The sequence below is a fragment of the Arachis stenosperma genome, chromosome 4, assembly GCF_014773155.1.
Source record: "Arachis stenosperma cultivar V10309 chromosome 4, arast.V10309.gnm1.PFL2, whole genome shotgun sequence".
Taxonomy (NCBI): domain Eukaryota; kingdom Viridiplantae; phylum Streptophyta; class Magnoliopsida; order Fabales; family Fabaceae; genus Arachis; species Arachis stenosperma.
Window position 1 is genome coordinate 95,139,579 of NC_080380.1, and position 10,203 is coordinate 95,149,781.

Genomic DNA, 10,203 nt, shown 5'->3' on the forward strand with positions numbered 1-10,203 from the left:
CCTTTTGGTTTTAAGGGCTATTGGCTTTTTCTGCTTGCTTTTTCTTTTTCTTTTTCTTTCTCTTTTTTTTTTGCCATATTTTTTTTCACTGCTTTTTCTTGCTTCAAGAATCAATTTCATGATTTTTCAGATTATCAATAACATTTCTCTTTGTTCATCATTCTTTCAAGAGCCAACAATTTTAACATTCATAAACTTCACTATAAAAAATATGCACTGTTCAAGCATTCATTCAGAAAATAAAAAGTATTGCCACCACATCAAAATAATTAAACTAATTTCAAGATAAAATTTGAAATCCAAGTACTTCTTATTCTTTTGTAATTAAGCACATTTTTCATTTAAGAGAGGTGAATGATTCATGGAGTTATTCACAGCTTTAAGACATAGACACTAGACACTAATGATCATGTAATGAAGACACAGACATAGATGACACAATAAGCTCAAAACCGAAAACAGAAAAATAAATAGACAAGGAGATTAAGGAATGAGTCCACCTTAGTGAGGGTGGCGTCTTCCTCTTGAAGAACCAATGGTGCTCTTGAGCTCCTCTATGTCTCTTCCTTGCCTTTGTTGCTCCTCCCTCATAGCTCTTTGATCTTCTCAAATCTCATGGAGAATGATGGAGTGCTCTTGGTGCTCCATCCTTAGTTGGTCCATGTTATAACTCAAGCCTTCCAACGAGGTGTTGAGTTGCTCCCAATAGTTGTGTGGAGGAAATTGCATCCCTTGAGGCATCTCAGAGATTTCTTGATGAGGATCCTCCTCATGCTCTTGTTGAGGTCCATGAATGAGTTCTCTTATTTGATCTATCTTCTTCTTAGTGATGGGTTTGTCCTCTTCAATGAGGATGTCTCCTTCTATGTCAATCCCAGCCAAATTGCATAGGTGACAAATGAGATAAGTAAAGGCTAACCTTGCCAAGATGGAGGACTTGTCAGCCACCTTGTAGAGTTCTAGAGGTATGATCTCATGAAATTCCACTTCCTCCCCAATCATGATACTATGGATCATGATGGCCCGATCCATAGTCACTTCAGATCGGGTGCTAGTAGGAATGATGGAGCATTGGATGAACTACAATCATCCTCTAGCCACGGGCTTAAGTTCCGGTCTTCTTAATTGAACCGGATTGCCTCTTGAGTCTCTTTTCCATTGAGCTCCTTCCACACATATGTCCATGAGGACTTGGTCCAACCTTTGATCAAAGTTGACCCTTCTAGTGTAGGGGCGTGCGTTTTTCTTGCATCATTGGCAAGTGGAACGCCAACCTTACATTTTCCAGACTGAAATCTAAGTATTTCCCCCGAACCATTGTAAGCCAATTCTTTGGATTCGGGTTCATACTTTGATCATGGTTCCTAGTGATCCATGCATTAGCATAGAACTCTTGAACCATTAAGATTCCAACTTGTTGAATGAGGTTGGTGAGAACTTCCTAACCTCTTCTTCGGATTTCATGTCGGATCTCTAGATACTCATTTTTCTTGAGCATGAAAGGGACCTCAGGGATCACCTTCTTCTTGGCCACAACTTCATAGAAGTGGTCTTGATGGACCTTTGAGATGAATCTCTCCATCTCCCATGACTCGGAGGTGGAAGCTTTTGCCTTCCCTTTCCTCTTTCTAGAGGTTTCTCTGGCCTTAGGTGCCATAAATGGTTATGAAAAAATAAAAAGCAATACTTTTACCACACCAAACTTAAAAGGTTTGCTCGTCCTCGAGTAAAAGAAGAAAGAAAAAAGGTGAAGAAGAAAAAAAATGGAGGAGATAGAGGGTTATAGGTGGTTCGGCCAAGAGGGGGGAAAGGTGTTTGTGTTGTGTGAATATGAAGGAGTAGTGAGGGGTTTATATAGGGGTGAGGGGAGGGTTGGGTTTCAGTCATTAGGGTTGGGTTTGGGAGGGTAAAGTGTTTAAATTTTTAAATTGAGGTGGGTGGGGTTTTTGGGGAAGAGGTATGGAGGTGATTGGTGAAGAGGTGATGGGGAAGAGTGAATGAGTTGATTGGTGAGGGGTATTTGGGGAAGAATGTTGTGGGAGGGTAGGTGGGGATCCTGTGGGGTCAACAGATCTTGAGAGGTCAATGATGTATCATCCCTGCTCCTATTAGGCGTGTAAAATGTCCTTATTGTGCAATCCTGGCGTTTGACGCCAGACTGCTGCTTGTTTCTGGCGTTAAACGCCAGCTTTTATTCCTTTCCTAGCGTTAAACGCCAGGCTGTAACCTGTTTCTGGCATTTAACGCCAGATTGTAGCCTGTTTCTGGCATTTAATGCCAGTCTGGTGCTTGTTTCTGCTACCCTTACTGGCGTTTAAATGCCAGTAAGTTGCTCCTCCAGGGTGTGCTATTTTTAATGCTATTTTTTATTTTTCTTGAATTTTCGCAATTGTTTTTGTAACTCCACATGATCATCAACCTAAAAAAAAGGAAAACACAGATAAATAAAATTGGGTTGTCTCCTAATAAGCGCTTCTTTAATATCAATAGCTTAACAGTGAGCTCTTATGGAGCCTCACAGATGTTCAGAGCATTGTTGGGACCTCCCAACACCAAACTTAGAGTTTGAATGTGGGGATTCAACACCAAACTTAGAGTTTAGTTGTGGCCTCCCAACACTAAACTTAGAGTTTGACTGTAGGGGCTTTGGTTGACTCTGCAGTGAGAGAAGCTTTTCTTGCTTCCTCTCCATGGTTACAGAGGGATGATGAGCGGATAATTTGTACGCTTTTTGGCATTGTTTTTAGTATGTTTTTAGTATATTTGGTTTAGTTTTTAGTATATTTTTATTAGTTTTTAGTTAAAATTCACTTTTCTGGACTTTACTATGAGTTTGTGTGTTTTTCTGTGATTTCAGGTATTTTCTGGCTGAAATTGAGGGACCTGAGCAAAAATCTTATTCAGAGACTGAAAAGGACTGCAGATGCTGTTGGATTCTGACCTCCCTGCACTCGAAGTGGATTTTCTGGAGCTACAGAAGCCCAATTGGCGCGCTCTCAACGGCGTTGGAAAGTAGACATCCTGGGCTTTCCAGCAATATATAATAGTCCATACTTTGCCCAAGATTTGATGGCCCAAACCGGCGTTCAAAGTCACCTTCAGAAATTCCAGCGTTAAACGCCGGAACTGGCACCAAATTGGGAGTTAAACGCCCAAACTGGCACAAAAGCTGGCGTTTAACTCCAAGAAGAGTCTCTACACGAAAATGCTTCATTGCTCAGCCCAAGCACACACCAAGTGGGCCCGAAAGTGGATTTTTATGTCATTTACTCATCTTTGTAAACCTTAGGCTACTAGTTTTCTATAAGTAGGACCTTTTACTATTGTGTTATCATCTTTTGATCATGTTTTTATGATTGAACCCTCTTTGGGAGGCTGGCCATTCGGCCATGCCTAGACCTTGTTCTTATGTATTTTCAATGGTGGAGTTTCTACACACCATAGATTAAGCTGTGGAGCTCTGCTGTACCTCGAAGTATTAATGCAATTACTATTGTTCTTCTATTCAATTCCGTGAGATCAGAGTCTTCGTGGTATAGGCTAGAACTGATGGCGGCATTCAAGAGAATCCGGAAGGTCTAACCTTGTCTGTGGTATTCTGAGTAGGATTCAATAATTGAATGACTGTGACGTGCTTCAAACTCCTGAGGGCGGGGCGTTAGTGACAGACGCAAAAGAATCACTGGATTCTATTCCGGCCTGATCGAGAACCGACAGATGGATAGCCGTGCCGTGACAGGGTGCGTTGAACATTTCCACTGAGAGGATGGGAGGTAGCCACTGACAACGGTGAAACCCTTGCTTAAGCTTACCATGGAAAGGAGTAAGAAGGATTGGATGAAGACAGTAGGAAAGCAGAGAGACGGAAGGGACCAAGCATCTTCATGCGCTTATCTGAAATTCCCACCAATGAATTACATAAGTATCTCTATCTTTATCTTTATGTTTTGTTCATCATCTATACCCATTTGAGTCTGCCTGACTAAGATTTACAAGATGACTATAGCTTGCTTCATACCAACAATCTCCGTGGGATCAACCCTTACTCGCGTAAGGTTTATTACTTGGACGACCCAGTGCACTTGCTGGTTAGTTGTGCGAAGTTGTGTTTATGCCATGGTATTAAACACCAAGTTTTTGGGGTTCATTACCGGGGATTATGAGAGTTGTGAAAAGTATTGTTCACAATTTCGCGCACCAAGGGATATCCTTGAGTTTTAAACACAAGGTAGTCCTTATTCAGTTGAAGGACCAACTCTCCTCTGTCCACATCAATCACAGCCTTTGCTATGGTTAGGAAGGGTCTTTCAAGGATGATGGAATCATCCTCATCCTTCCCAGTGTCTAGGATTATGAAATCAGTAGGGATGTAAAGGCCTTTGACCTTTACTAGCACATCCTCTACCTGTCCATAAACCTTTTTCATCGATTTGTCTGCCATCTTTAATGAGAATTTGGCAGCCTGTACCTCAAAGATTCTTAGTTTCTCCATTACAAAGAGTGGCATTAAGTTTATGCTGACTTCAGGTCACACAAAGCCTTCTCAAAGGTCATGGTGCCTATGGTACATGGAATTAAGAATTTACCAGGATCCTGTTTCTTTTGCGGTAAAGTGTGCTGAACCCAGGTATTCAGTTTATTAATGAGCAATGGAGGCTCATCCTCCCAAGTCTCATTACCAAATAGCTTGGCATTCAGCTTCATGATTGCTCCTAAATTCTGGGCAACTTGCCCTTCAACAATGTCTTCATCTTCTTCAGAAGATGAATAGTTATCAGAGCTCATGAATGGTAAAAGAAGGTTCAATGGAATCTCTATGGTCTTTAGGTGAGCCTCAGATTCCTTAGGTTCCTCAATTGGGAACTCCTTTTTGTCCAGAGGACGTCCCATGAGGTCTTCCTCACTGGGATTCACGTCCTCCTCCTCCTCTGTGCATTTGGCCACACCAAGTAAGGTTATGGCCTTGCACTCTCTTTTTGGGTTCTCTTCTGTATTGCTTGGGAGAGTACTAGGAGGAGTTTCAGTGACTCTTTTACTCAGCTGGCCCACTTGTGCCTCCAAATTTCTAATGGAGGACCTTGTTTCATTCATGAAACTTAGAGTGGCCTTAGATAGATTAGAGACTATGTTTGCTAAGCTAGAGGGGCTCTGCTCAGAATTTTCTGTCTGTTGCTGAGAGGATGATGGAAGAGGCTTGCTATTGCTAAACCTGTTTCTTCCACCATTATTAAAGCCTTGCTGAGGCTTTTGTTGATCCTTTCATGAGAAATTTGGATGATTTCTCCATGAGGGATTATAGGTGTTTCCATAGGCTTCACCCATGTAATTCACCTCTGCCATTGCAGGGTTCTTAGGATCATAAGCTTCTTCTCCAGAAGATGCTTCTTTAGTACTGTTGGATGCATTTTGCAATCCATACAGACTAAGAGAAATCATATTGACCTATTGAGTCAACATTTTATTCTGAGCCAATATGGCATTCAGAGCATCAATTTCAAGAACTCCCTTCCTCTGAGGCGTCCCATTACTAACATGATTCCTTTCAGAAGTGAACATGAACTGATTATTTACAACCATGTCAATGAGTTCCTGAGCTTCTACAGGCATTTTCTTCAGGTGAATAGATCTACCTGCAGAATGGTCCAATGACATCTTAGACAATTCAGACAGACCATCATAGAATATATCCAGGATGGTCCATTCTGAAAGCATGTTAGAAGGACACTTTTTGGTCAGTTGCTTGTATCTTTCCCAAGCTTCATAGAGGGATTCACCTTCTTTCTGTCTGAAGGTTTGAACATCTACTCTAAGCTTGCTCAACTTTTGAGGAGGAAAGAACTTGGCTAAGAAAGCTGTGACCATCTTATCCCAAGAGTTCAGGCTATCTTTAGGTTGAGAGTCCAACCATATTCTAGCTCTGTCTCTTACAGCTAAAGGGAAAAGCATAAGCCTGTAGACCTCGGGATCAACCCCATTGGTCTTAACAGTATCACAGATCTGCAAGAATTCAAGTAAGAACTGAAAAGGATCTTCTGATGGAAGTCCATAAAACTTGCAGTTCTGTTGCATCAGAGAAACTAATTGAGGCTTTAGCTCAAAATTGTTTGCTCCAATGGCAGGGGTTGTGATGCTTCTTCCATGTAAGTTGGAATTTGGTGCAGTAAAGTCACCAAGCATCTTTCTTGCATTGTTGTTGGGTTTGGCCATGTCTCTTTCTTTTTCGAGATTCTCTGTAAGGTTTTTTCTGGATTGTTGTGCTTTAGCTTCTCTTAGCTCTTCTTCAGAGTCTTTTCAGGTTCAGGATCTGCTTCAACAAGAATGTCCTTGTCCTTGCTCATGCTCATATAAAAAAGAAGAGGACAGAAAAGGAAGAGGAATCCTCTATGTCACAGTATAGAGATTCCTTTATGTGAGTAGAAGAAGAAAAGAATAGAAGAAGAAAAATTCGAACACAGAGAAGAAGAGAAGGTTCGAATGTTAACATGAAGAGAAGTGCTAGTAGATAAATAAAATAAATAGAAAGAGATGAGGGAAGAGAATTTTGAAAATTATTTTTGAAAAAAGGTTAGTGATTTTCAAAAATTAAGAGAAGAAATAAAATTAAAAATTAAAACAATTAGTTAAATAAAAAGGATTTTGAAAAAGGGTGAGGAATTTTTGAAAATTAGAGAGAGAAAAGTAGTTAGGTGGTTTTGAAAAAGATAAGAATTAGTAAAACAAACAAAAGGCAATTAGTTAGTTGAAAAAGATTTGAAAATCAATTTTGAAAAGATAAGAAGTTAGAAAAGATTTTTGAAATTAAAGTTTGAAAAAGATATGATTTGAAAAAGATATGTTTGAAAAGATATGATTGAAATTTATTTTTGAAAAAGATTTGATTTTTAAAATTAAAATTGATTACTTGACTAACAAGAAACTAAAAGATATGATTCTAGAACTTAAAGATTGAACCTTTCTTAACAAGAAAGTAACAAACTTCAAATTTTTGAATCAATCACATTAGTTGTTAGTCAAGTTTTCGAAATTTTAAAATGAAATTAAGAAAAATATTTTGAAAACCAATTTTTAAAATTTTCGAAAATATTAAGAAAAAATGAAAAAGATTTGATTTTTGAAAAAGATTTGAAAAGATAAGATTTTTAAAAATGAAATCTTGACTTGACTAACAAGAAACAACTTATTTTAAAAAAATTTTACTAAGTCAACCTAAAATTTTCAAAATTTATGAGAGAAATAAGGGAAAGATTTTTTTTATTTTTGAATTTTTAATGAGGAGAGAGAAAAACCACAAAATGACTCAACACATAAAAATTTTGGATTAAAACAAATAATGCATGCAAGAACACTATGAATGTCAAGATGAACACCAAGAACACTTTAAAGATCAAGATGAACATCAAGACTTATTTTTGAAAAATTTTCAAGAAAGGAAAAACACACAAGACACCAAACTTAGAGATTTTTCATGTTTAGACACTATGAATTCAAAAATACATATGAAAAACAAGAAAAGACACAAAACAATAAAATGTAAAGATCAAACAAGAAGACTTACCAAGAACAACTTGAAGATCATGAAGAACACATGCATGAATTTTTCGAAAATTTTTAGAAAATTAAAAATATGTAATTGATAGCAAACTTAAAATTTGACTCAAGACTCAAACAAGAAACACAAAAGTATTTTTGATTTTATGATTTTATAAATTTTTTTTGGATTTTTCGAAAATTATTTTTAGAAAAACGAAAAAGAAGAAAAAAATTTTTTGAAAGATTTTTAAAAACTTTTTGAAAATAAGATAAAGGTTAAAACAAGGAAAAAATTACCTAATCTGACCAACAAGATGAACCGTCAGTTTGTCCAAACTCGAACAATCCCCGACAATGGCGCCAAAAACTTGGTGCACGAAATTGTGAGCTCAATGACGTCAACAACTTGGTACGCACAATTGTAATATCACTCTTTTTCACAACTTTGCATAACTAACCAGCAAGTGCACTGGGTCATCCAAGTAATAAACCTTACGTGAGTAAGGGTCGATCCCACGGAGATTGTCGGCTTGAAGCAACCTATGGTCACCTTGTAAATCTCAGTCAGGCGGATTCAAATGGTTATAGAGTTTTGATAATTAAAAGATAAATAAACATAAAATAAAGATAGAGAAACTTATGTAATTCCTTCATTCAATCCTTCACACTCATTTCCATATCAAGCTGTTTGTAAGGGGATCACCGTTGTTAATGGCTACCGTCTATCCTCTCAGTGAAAATGGTTGGTGCACGAAATTGCAATCACACTTTGCAATCCCGCACAACTAACCAGCAAGTGCACTGGGTCGTCCAAGTAATACCTTACGTGAGTAAGGGTCGATCCCACGGAGATTGTCGGCTTGAAGCAAGCTATGGTTACCTTGTAACTCTTAGTCAGGATATCAAAGATTATCAGGATTGATTGTAAAAAGCAAAAGAACATGAAACAAGTACTTGAATTGCAGTGATGGAGAATAGGTTGAGGTTTTGGAGATGCTCTGTCTTCTGAACCTCTGCTTTCCTACTGTCTTCTTCTTCAAACACGCAAGGCTCCTTCCATGGCAAGCTGTATGTAGGGTTTCACCGTTGTCAATGGCTACCTCCCATCCTCTCAGTGGAAATGTTCAACGCACCCTGTCACGGCACGGCTATCCAGCTGTCGGTTCTCGATCATGTCGGAATAGAATCCAGTGATTCTTTTGCGTCTGTCACTAACGCCCCACAATCGCGAGTTTGAAGCTCGTCACAGTCATTCAATCATTGAATCCTACTCAGAATACCACAGACAAGGTTTAGACCTTCCGGATTCTCTTGAATGCCGCCATCAATTCTAGCTTATACCACGAAGATTCTGATTAAGGAATCCAAGAGATATCTACTCAATCTAAGATAGAACGGAGGTGGTTGTCAGGCACGCGTTCATAGTTGAGAATATGATGAGTGTCACGGATCATCATATTCATCCGGGTTAAGAACAAGTGATCTTAGAACGGAAGCAAGCATGATTGAATAAGAAACAGTAGTAATTGCATTAATCCATCAAGACACAGCAGAGCTCCTCACCCCCAACCATGGGGTTTAGAGGCTCATGCTGTAGAAGATACAATGAGAAACGTGTAAAGTGTCATGAGGTACCGATACAATGTCAAAAGATCCTATTAATAGTGAACTAGTAACCTAGGGTTTACAGAAATGGGTAAATGACAGAAAAATCCACTTCCGGGCCTACTTGGTGTGTGCTTGGGCTGAGCATTGAAGTATTTTCGTGTAGAGACTCTTCCTGGAGTTAAACGCCAGCTTTTATGCCAGTTTGGGCGTTTAACTCCAATTTTTATGCCAGTTCCAGCGTTAAACGCTGGGAATTCTGAAGCTGATTTGCAACGCCATTTTGGGCCATCAAATCTCGGGCAAAGTATGGACTATTATACATTTCTTGAAAGCCTAGGATGTCTACTTTCCAATGCCGTTGAGAGCGCGCCAATTGGGCTTCTGTAGCTCCAGAAAATCCACTTCGAGTGCAGGGAGGTCAGAATCCAACAGCATCTGCAGTCCTTTTCCGTCTCTGAATCAGATTTTTGCTCAGGTCCCTCAATTTTAGCCAGAAAATACCTGAAATCACAAAAAAACACACAAACTCATAGTAAAGTCCAGAAAAGTGAATTTTAATTAAAAACTAATAAAAATATACTAAAAACTAACTAAATCATACTAAAAACAATGTCAAAAAGCGTATAAATTATCCGCTCATCAATGGTCCAGCTACGGGTTATGTAGGGCTAATCATCTGTCGGTTCTCGATCATGTAGGAATAGGATTTACTATCCTTTTGCGTCTGTCACCATGCCCTACAGTCGCGAGTTTGAAGCTCGTCACAGTCATCGCATCCCAGATCCTACTCGGAATACCACAGACAAGGTTTAGACTTTCCGGATCTCAAGAATGCTGCCAATTGATTCTAGCTTATACCACGAAGACTCTGATCGCAAGGAATTGAAGGCTCTGTTGTCAGGAGAGGCAATCAAACGCATGGACCAGGAATCTAAGAGATACACATTCAAGCTTGTTTTCATGTAGAACGGAAGTGGTTGTCAATCACACATTCATGAGTGAGAATGGTGATGAGTGTCACATAATCATCACATTCGTCATGTTCTTGTGTGTGAATGAATATCT

The 10,203-nt window shown here is 39.0% G+C and overlaps 1 non-coding gene across 1 annotated transcript; it reads left to right on the forward strand.

The window, feature by feature from the left end:
* Window positions 1–5,706: 5,706 nt before the first annotated feature.
* Window positions 5,707–5,814, forward strand: LOC130977263 (small nucleolar RNA R71). Its single transcript, XR_009084963.1, has one exon. It is a non-coding gene; the product is annotated as a small nucleolar RNA R71 (small nucleolar RNA).
* The last annotated feature ends 4,389 nt before the right edge of the window (window positions 5,815–10,203 follow it).